This window comes from Mandrillus leucophaeus, unplaced genomic scaffold (genome assembly GCF_000951045.1).
Source record: "Mandrillus leucophaeus isolate KB7577 unplaced genomic scaffold, Mleu.le_1.0 Scaffold719, whole genome shotgun sequence".
NCBI lineage: Eukaryota > Metazoa > Chordata > Mammalia > Primates > Cercopithecidae > Mandrillus > Mandrillus leucophaeus.
In genome coordinates, this window is record NW_012107797.1 from 576,382 (window position 1) to 586,802 (window position 10,421).

Sequence of the window (10,421 nt, forward strand, 5' to 3'; positions counted from 1 at the left end):
AGCAAGATATTATTCAGCCTTAGAAAGGAAGGAAATCTGGACACATGCTACGACATGGATGCACCTTGAGGACATTGTGCTAAGTGAAATAAGCTAGTCAGAAAAGGACTGTATGGTTCTACTTACATGAGGTACCTAGAATAGTCAGATTTATAGAGACAGAAAATAGAATGGGGATTACCAGGACCCGAAGGGAGGAAGGAATAGAGAGTTGTTTGGTGGGTATAGAGTTTTAGTTTGGCAAAATGAAATGAGTTCTGGAGATTGATTGCACAACAATGCAAAAGTTCTTAAAAATACCAAATCGTATATATAAAAACGGCAAGTTTTATGCTATCTATATTTTATCACAAGTTTTAAAATGCAAATAATTTCTGCAAAAAAGAAATAATAGCCCCAAATTTCTAAATTTTGAAGATTAAAGAAACTCAGTAAACTCCAAGAAGTACAAATACAAAGAAAACCAAGCCGGGGCACATCAGAGTCAAACTTCTGAAAACAAGTCTCTTATAGAAAGAATCTCAAAAGAAGCCAGAAAAAAAAAATACGTATAGGTGAAAAAACACTTGAGTTATCACTGACTTCTCATCAGAAACAATGGAGACCAGAAGTTATTTAAAAGCTTTGAAAGAAAAATCCATTAACTCAGAAGTTTATATTCAGTGAAAATATCTTTCAAGATTAAAGATGAAATAAAAACTTGCTTAGGTAAAAAGAAAATTAAGAGAATTTATAGCCAGCAAACTTCAGTATAAGAAATGCTTAAAGAGTTTCCTCAGGCTGAAAGGAAATGATACTAGACAGAAAATTGAATCTTTAGGAAGGGAAGAATAACATAAGAAATAGTATATTTCTGGGTAAATATAACATACTATTTTTCTTTTAATTTTTAAAAATATATAAAACTGTCAAAGGAAAAATAGAGCAATGCCTTGTGAGGTAATATATGTAGAGGTAACACATATGATTACTATAGCGTAAAAAACAGAGGAATGGAAAATGTTCCTATATGGCCAGAAGGTTTCTACACTTTAGGTAAATGGTACAATATTAATAGGAAGTAACCTGTGGAGGGTTAGTAGTGTTATCCCCAAGACAAACATCTAAAAATGCAAAGATATAGTTAAAACCAACAGATAAATCAAAAATTTGAAATTCTGAAAATTACTAAAATAATAACTTAAAAAAGTAAGAAAGGATGAACAAAAACAGAGGGACAAACACAAAGCAATAAAATGGGAGTCCCAAATTCAACTATAACAATAAAAGTGAATATGTATTAGCCCATCTTCACACTGCTATAAAGATACTACCAGAGACTGGGTAATTCATAAACAAAAGAGGTTAAATGAACTCACAGCTCCACATGGCTAGGGAGGCCTCAGGAAACTTGCAATCATGATGAAAGGCAAAGGGGAAGCAGGCACCTTCTTCACAAGGTGGCAAGAGACAGAGAGAGAGTACAGGAGAAACGTCACTTTTAAGCCATCAGATCTCGGGAAAACTCCCTCACTATCACAAGAACAGCATGAGGGAAACTGTCTCCATGATCAAGTCACCTCCCACCAGGTCCCTCCCTTGACACACGGAAATTACAATTTGAGATGAGATTTGGGTGGGAACACAAAGCCAAACCACATTATTCCACCCCTGGCCCCTCCCAAATCTCATGTCCTTCTAACATTTCAAAACCAATAATGCCTTCCCAATGGTTTCCCAAAATCTTAACTCATTCTCATTCCAGCATTAACCCAAAAGTCCAAGTCTAAATTCTCATCTGAGACAAGGCAAGTCCCTTCTGCCTATGAACTTGTAAAATCAAAAACAAGCTAGTTACTTCCAAGATACAATGGGGGTACAGGCATTGGGTAACTGTTCCCATTCCAAATGGGAGAAATTGGCTAAAACAAAGGGCCCACATGCCTCATGCAAGCCTGAAACCCAGCAGGGCAGTCATTAAATCTTAATGCTCCAAAATAATCTCCTTTGATTCCATGTCTCACATCCAGGATGCACTGATGTGAGGGGTGGCCTCCCAAGACCTTGGGCAGCTCTGCCCCTGTGGCTCTGCAGAGTACATCCCCTGTGGCTGGTTTCACTGACTGGCACTGAGTGCCTAAGGCTTTTCCAGGTGCATGGTGCAAGCTGTCAGTGAATCTACCATTCTGGGGTTTGAAGGACGGTGGCCCTCTTCTCACAGCTCCACTAGGCAGTGCCTCAGTGGGGCTCTGTGTTGGGACTCTAACCCCACATTTCCCCTCTGCTTTGCCCTAGTAGAGGTTCTCCATAAGGGCTCTGCCCCTGCAGCAGAATTCTGCCTGGATAATCAGGTGTTTCCATACATCTTCTGAAATGTAGGCAGAGGCACCCAAAGCTCAACTCTTGTCTTCTGTGCACCTGCAGGCCCAACACCATGTGGAAGCCTCAAAGGCTTGGGGCTTGCACGCTCTGAAGCAATGGCCTGACCTGTACTGTGGCCCCTGTTAGCCACAGCTGGAGCTTGAGCAGCTGGGACACAGGGCACCAAGTCCCTATATTGCACAAAGCAGTTGGGCCCTGGGCCTGGCCCGTGAAACCATTTTTCCCTCCTAGGCCTCTGGGCCTGTGATGGGAGGGGCTGCCTTGAAGATCTCTGAAATGCCCTAGAGACATTTTCCTGATTGTCTTCGCAATTAACATTCAGTTCCTCATTATTCATGAAAATTTCTGCAGCTGACTTGAACTTCTCCCCTGAAAATGGGTTTTTCTTTTCTATCACATGGTCAGGCTGCAAATTTTCTAAACTTCTATTCTTTGCTTCCCCTTTAAACATAAGTTCCAATTTCAAATCGTCTCTTCATGAGCTCATATAACTACACACTTTCAGGAAAAGCCCAAGTCACCTCTTGAATGCTTTGCTGCTTAGAAATGTCCTCTGCCAGATACCCCAAATTATCTCTCTCAAGTTCAAATTTCCACAGATCTCTACAGCAGGGACAAAGTGCCTCCAGTCTCTTTGCTAAAGCATATCAAGAGTGACCTTTGCTCCAGTTTCCAATAAGTTCCTTATATCCATCTGAGACCACCTCAGCCTGGTATTCATTGTCCATATCACTATCAGCATTTTGGTCAAAACCATTCAACAAGCCTCTAGGCAGTCCCAAACTTTCCCACATCTTCCTGTCTTCTTCTGAGTCCTCCAAACTGTTCCAACCTCTGCCCATTACCAAGTTCCAAAGTCACTTCCACATTTTCAGGGATCTTTATAGCAGTACCCCATTCCTGGTACCAAAATCTGTATTAGGGATCTCCAGAGGGACAGAACTAATAGGATATATATATATATGAAAAGTAGTTTATTAAGGAAAATTGACTCACGTGATCACAAGATGAAGTCCCACTTGCTGTCTGCAAGCTGAGGAGCAAGAGAGCCAGTAGTGGCTCAGTCTGAGTCCCAAAGCCTCAAAAGTAGGGAAGCCAACAGTGCCACCTTCAATCTGTGGCTGAAGGCGCGAGAGCCCCTGGCAAACAACTGGTATAAGTCCAAGAGGAAAAGAACTTGGAGTCTGATGTTCAAGGGAAGGAGGCATCCAGCATGGGAGCAAGATGAAAGCCTGAAAACTCAGCAAGCCAGTTTATTTCGCCTTCTTCTGCCTGCTTTTTCTAGTCGCACTGACAGCTGATGGAAAGGTGCCCACCCACATTGACAGTAAGTGTTTCTTTCCCAGTCCACTGACTCAAATGTTAACCTCCTCTGGCAACACCCTTACAGACACACCCAGAAACAACACTTTGCATCCTTCAATCAAATCAAGTTGACACTTAATATTAACCATCACAGAATAGAACAAACATGACAATTAGAAGAATGATATTATCATTATGGATAAAAGAACAAAACCCAACTACATGCTATCTATAAGAGGTATGACTTATATATAATAAGACACAGGATAGGTTGAAAGTAAATGGATGAAAACATTTATACCATGCTACCACGAAGCAGAAGACGACTGGAATGGCTATATTAATATCAGACAAAATTGACCATAAGACAAATAGATTTTTTGGAGATGAAGAAGAGTAAATCACAGTGATAAAAGGGTCAATTTATTAGGTTCATCTATAAACATTATAGATAAACCTATGGCTAATAACAGACCTTCAAAATACATGAAGCTAAAATTGACAGAAATAAAGAAAGAATTAGACAATTCCACAAAGTTAAAATTTTAAACATCACTCTCTCAGGAAAAATCATAAAACCTAGTCCAAAAAATCAGTAAAGATATAGATGAACTGAATAATGCTATCAGCCACTCTAATCTAATTGATATTTTAGGACAATATATCTAAAATTGCTGAGTCTGTATTCTTAAGTTCACATAGTTTGCTTATCAAGAGAGACAATATGATAGATTATTAAATAAACTAAATGTACAAGGATTTAAATCACATAGACTATGTTCTCTGATCATTACAGAACTAACTTAGAAATCTATAAGAATAAAATATCTAGGAAACCCCCAAATATTTGGCAACAAATAGCACACTTCTAAATAATCTATGAGTAAAAACAAAAAGTCACAATGAAAATTTAAAAATATTAAAACTGAATGATAGAAAATAAAAAATCCTATGTATTAAAATTAGGAATTTGGGTAAAGCAAAATTTAGATAAAAACATTACAGCTTAGAAACTTACATTGTAAAATAAAAACATCTTAAAGCAATGACCTATGATTTCACCTTAAGAAGTTGGGGGAAAAAAGCAGAGTTGAGTAGAATAAAAGAAACAATAAAGATACAGGCAGAAATCAACAAAATGAAAAATAATAGAGAAAAAATTAAAAACCCAAAGTTGGTTTTTTGAAAAGATTAAGAAAATTAATAAATGCTTAGCTAAACTAAAGAGAGAGAGAACACAAATGATCAATATCGGGGAAAAAAAGAAGAAATATAATGAACAGTATTATGCCAAAAAATTTAACAACTTAGATGAAATAGACAAATTCTTTGAGAAACACCACTAACCAAAAGTAACACAAGATGAAACAAAAATTAGAAATAGTCCTATATTAAAGAAATTAAATTCTTCCCATAAAGAAAACTCCAGGTCCAAATGGTTTCACTGATTAATTCTATTAAACATTTAAGAAATAATACCAATCTTATGTAAACTTATTCAGAAAACAGAGGAGGATGAAACACATTCCAACCCATTTTTATGATGCCAGTACAACCCTAATACCAAATAAATAGCCTGACAAAAAGAAAAGAAAGGGAGGGAGGGAGGAAAGAAGGAAGAGAATTACAGCTCAAGGTCTTTCATAAAAGCAGGTGCAAAAAAAATTAACAAAATACTAGTAAATGCCATCCAGCAATATATAAAAAGGATACTACTTCACTACCAAATAGTTTATACCAGCAATGCAGTTATTATTACCAATTAGTAATTTGCTAATAAGCAATACTAATTACTATTACTAATATACTAATTAGCTAATATTTGCTAATATTATTGATATTTATCCTTGTATAGCCTATTGGATATGCATATAAGGTAACAGACAAACTATCACTAATTAGTTTAGTAATAATGCAAGAGCTATTAATAGTAATCTTACTAACACTGGCAAATACTATCCAGCAATATATAATAAGAATACTACGGCCGGGTGTGGTGGCTCACACCTGTAATCCCAGCACTTTAGGAGGCTGAGGCAGGCAGATCACGAGGTCAGGAGATTGAGACCATCCTGGCTAACATGGTGAAACCAAGTCTGTACTAAAAATACAAAAAATTAGCTGGGTGTGGTGGCACACGCCTGTAGTACCAGCTACTCACGAGGCTGAGGCAGGAGAATCACTTGAAACAGAAAGCAATAACAACAAAAGAAAAATAAAACTGATAAATTAGACTTCATCAAAATTAAATCTTCTGCTGATCAAAAGGCCCAGTGAGGAAAATGAATAGACAAGCCACAGAGTAAGGTAACACATGCACATAACATATATCTGACAAAATTAAAAACTGGTACCCAGTATACTTAAAGTACTGCTACAACCTAATAATAGAAAGACAAACAAGCTAACAAAATGGGCAAATATGAACAAAAGAAATGCTATAATGGAAATACTAATGTCATACCAAATAAAGTTTAAAGCAAAAGTATTAAAAGGGGCAAAGAAGTACATTTTATACTGATAAAATAAACAATACACCCATCGAGAAAATAAATCCATATTATAGTAGATGTTAGCAACTTTCTCAAAAACGAAGACACCAACCAGGCAAATAACAAGGAGGGATGTAAACGATGGAATAATTTAATTACAAACTTGATATTAACTTTGTATCTGAAAAACAAAAAGCACACAGAACTGTTATGAAAATTGATCACATATTTGGCCACAAAGAAAGTCTCAACAAATTCCAAATAACCAACATCATGCAGACTGCATTCTCTCTTCATGATACAATAAAATTAGGAATCAACAAAGAAAAAATTCGCTGAAAACATTCCATGTTTGAAAACTAAAAACCTTACTTTTCAATAATTTGTGGATTCAAAGGAAATCATAATGAAATTATCATTTTTCAATCAAATAAACATAAAACTACCACTTATCAAAAACTATGGAATATATCTAAAACAATACTTCTAGGGAGACATATAGTTTTAATATTTTTGGCAGAAAACAAGAAAGATTGAAAAATTTAGGCTTAGAATAAAGAAAAGGGGCAAAAGTTAATGAAATACATGGATTGGGGGAGAGTAGGTACTAGAGATAATTCACAAAACCAAGGTTCTTTGAAAAAACTATTAAGATTTTAAACAAATCCTTTGACAGAATGAATCCATTGAAAAAGAAGATACAAAACCCCAAATCTGGCAATTAGAAAGGGAAATAACTATAGATACAGAAAAATGTTTTAAATCAAAGAAGATATTATGAGCAACTATTTCATACACTTTTTAAAAACCAAAGAATATATAGAATATAAGCCACAAAAACTGACAAGTAATGAAAAATGTGAGTAAACCAATTGCAATCAAGAAAATCAGGTGGCAACCTACAACCTTACTCAGATTTTTTGGGTACATTTTTATCAAATTGCCAAAGAACAAATAATTCCTATTTTTATAAGTTCTTACAGATAATAAGAATTAAGTAAGATAAAATACTAATATATATCTTGCAGATAAAAATAAATAAGCTTTTAATTTATTTTTTGTGTAAATATAATCTGTATTAAAATAAATGTAATGGTCCCTATAAGAAAGAAAAATACAGGTCACTTAGAAGTCTCTTAGAAATATAAATGTAAAAATCCTACTGGAAATATTAGGGATTCTAATCTAGTAGTGTCCTAAAATAATAATTTATCATGACTAAGTTAGGGTTATACCAGAAATGGAAAGATGGCTCTTTCATTAGGTATGATGTATGTATACTTCATCTCATTAATATGTTAAAGAATAAAAAACATATGTACCTTTCAAAAGATACAGGAAAAGCACTCAATAAAATTTAAAGCCCATTCACAAGAAAACATGCACATCATAACCATAGAAGGAAATGTCATGAAAAAAATAATTGACACTTATCAAAAATCTACTGCAGACAACTCATGTAATAGTAAAACAACATATTTAATATGGGAAAATTACCATTATCACCACTACTATTGAATAGAGTACTAGAGTTTCTAAACAATGCAACAAGACAAGAATAATAATTAGAAAGGTAGACAAAATTGTAAGTAATTTATGATCATCTATATAAAAAAGACAAGCAACTCAATGGATAAAATGATAGAATTAGTAAGACAGTGAGGAAGGGTATATGAATACAAAATAAAGTTATAAAAACTAATAATTCTTCATTAAATATTCAATATGAAACTAGCAATGTAACATTTAAAATGTCACGACTGCAAGACATAATGCATAACACATATAAAATACAACTAATAAGAACGTGCAAACTTTATGGAGATTATTAGAAAACACTGAAAGACATAAAAGATTAAAATAAAGAAATAGATATTTTACTGTCTATGCATACAAAAATTCAACATTGTAGAGATCTAGTTACTTTACTTCCAAATTAATACATTAAGTGCAAATGCAATTAAGATTCTTTGATTCATCTCTGGAAACCGATTCTAAAACTTATATGAAGGAATGAAGGAATTTGAACAACTAAATCAATTTTAAACACCGTCATCAAAAACAACCTCTCTCTACCAGGCATTAGGCCATTTTGCAAAGCCAGAGTCATTAAAATAGTGCAGTACTGGTACAGAAACAGAGCAACGGAATACAATAACCACTCAATAGGCTAGGGCATTGGTCAGAATGTCAACTTTGATAGACACAGCATCACAATGCCTGGGGGAAAAGAGTTCAGACACAAAAAGACAAATTCCAGATGAATGCTGGCAGAGAAGGGACAGAGGGATTGGATCCGGAAGGAGACGTGGGAGCAAGATCATTTTTTGTTTTTTATTTATTTTTTTTTTCTGTTGTTATTTTTAATGAGGAGAGGCTGTAATGCAAAAAAGTCCCTGGGAAAGTGCATAAGGGTGGTCTTTGGGGTAAGTTCCTGAAGAACTTTGGACTCCAAAGCAGAGGAGGAGAGGCGGGGGGATGTCAGAAAGGGTGGGTGAGTATGTATACCTGAGCCAGGAAAAGGAGAGCATTTCTGTCTTTTTGCTCACCACTGTTCCATGTAAATTTCCCTTGTGTACTGTGACCATCTATCTGCAAGGTAAGACGGATGGGTAGAAATCAGAGACTCCATAGGAGGCTAGGGAAACAGGAACCACAAAAGCCGAGTGGTGTTGTTTTGGGTTTTGTTGCTGTTTTCAGCAGAGCGGAGAAAACCAAGGGCCACCTCCACGGCCTTCGTGTCTGTGAAGGTTAAACTGGGGCAGCTTATCAGCAGCTGCCTCTGGATGAGGACACCGGGGAGTCATTGGCTGGAAAATAAGCCAAAAATGCTGCCAACAGAAAAGTCACCGTGTGGTCCACGATGCACCACGTGCACCAGAGTGAATGCAGATGGCAGTGTGTGCAGTGCATCTCTGCTCACCTGGAGGTGCACCCAGGGAGGGCAGGTGCCTTCCGTAGGTTTGGTACGTGAGGTGAGACCTGCAAAGTGCGACTCCGTGGAAGATCTAAGGTCTTAACTAGCCCTGCTTGTGCCTCTGCTTGTTGACTCCGTGTGCTAAAACCAGACAAATACACAGTGAACAGGGACTGAGCCGCACCCCGCCTTCATGCCCAAAAGGAGAACCAGCCACACTGGGCAGGTGTTCTGGGGGCCAGGACCAAACGGAGCGGGGTTGTTAGTGGGAGGAGACCAGAAGGTCTGTGACCCAGTGCAGCCACAGAGTGAAGCCAGGGAGTGAGCAAAAGCAAAACTAAGTCCTAGGATGCACCCCAAGGGTCAAAATCAGAGTGACCTTTTCAGTGATGGGATCTGAAGCTGGAGAAGGGAAGGAAGGCAGGGGAGTGAGACAGGAACCAGGCGGGAAACACAAGGAGGCTCTGGGCTTTGCAGTGGATGGGATCCCCGGGGGGCTCCCATCCATCCATCTGGGAGCTGGGACAGGCCGGGTGGGCCAAGGAGAGAGGCACAGCCTGGAGGGGCGCACACAGCGCGGAGTGAACTGAGAACTAGAGAAACAAATCCTTCTGCAGACGAAAACCTGGGACCCGTGGAGCAAAATAAAAAAGAGCCAGTGGCTGCGCAGTGTCCAGGAACAACAGCTATAAAACCTAAGCATCTGTTAGGATTCAGAGTTAATTTGGCAGCATCAACTGTGGTCCCTAGGGGGCTGAGGTGGGGTGGGGTGGGCTGTGAATGTTGCTGGAATCCTCAGATGATGCCCCCAAACCAAGACTCCTGGGTATATACAGAGGACATAACTGTTCTCTGCGAGGCTGAGCGCTTTAGGCTCTGTTCATGCATTTCAGACATTACATCTGGGCTGTAATGACTGCTGAAAAATTCCAGAATATTCTCAGCAAACAAAAGGTTCCTAGCCTTTAGAGCTGGACTGCTTCAGACCTGTAGGGGAGGTGCTGGTGCCCTGGAATAAGCTTCATTTTCTTTGATAAGAAACCCAGGCATCCTTGGGTTTTATCTAATCATGATCGCTGTCAGCAGATACAAAAAGCCTCCCCCAGGGAAGCGGCTTCGTACCTGTGAGGGGAATGGCCCAGGTGTGCCTGTGTCTCCTGCCACCCCCTTGATCGGTGTTGAGTGTCTGCTGGTGCATACCTGTCCACAGCCTGCCTGGAACAAGCATGGCCCCACAGCCTGGGAAATAATAACACAAGGGTGAGTCCTCTCTGCTTTCAGGTGCCTGGGCCTTGAAGGCACCCACCCCCCGGGGGCAAGGGCTGTAAACATTGTTGGGCCATTCA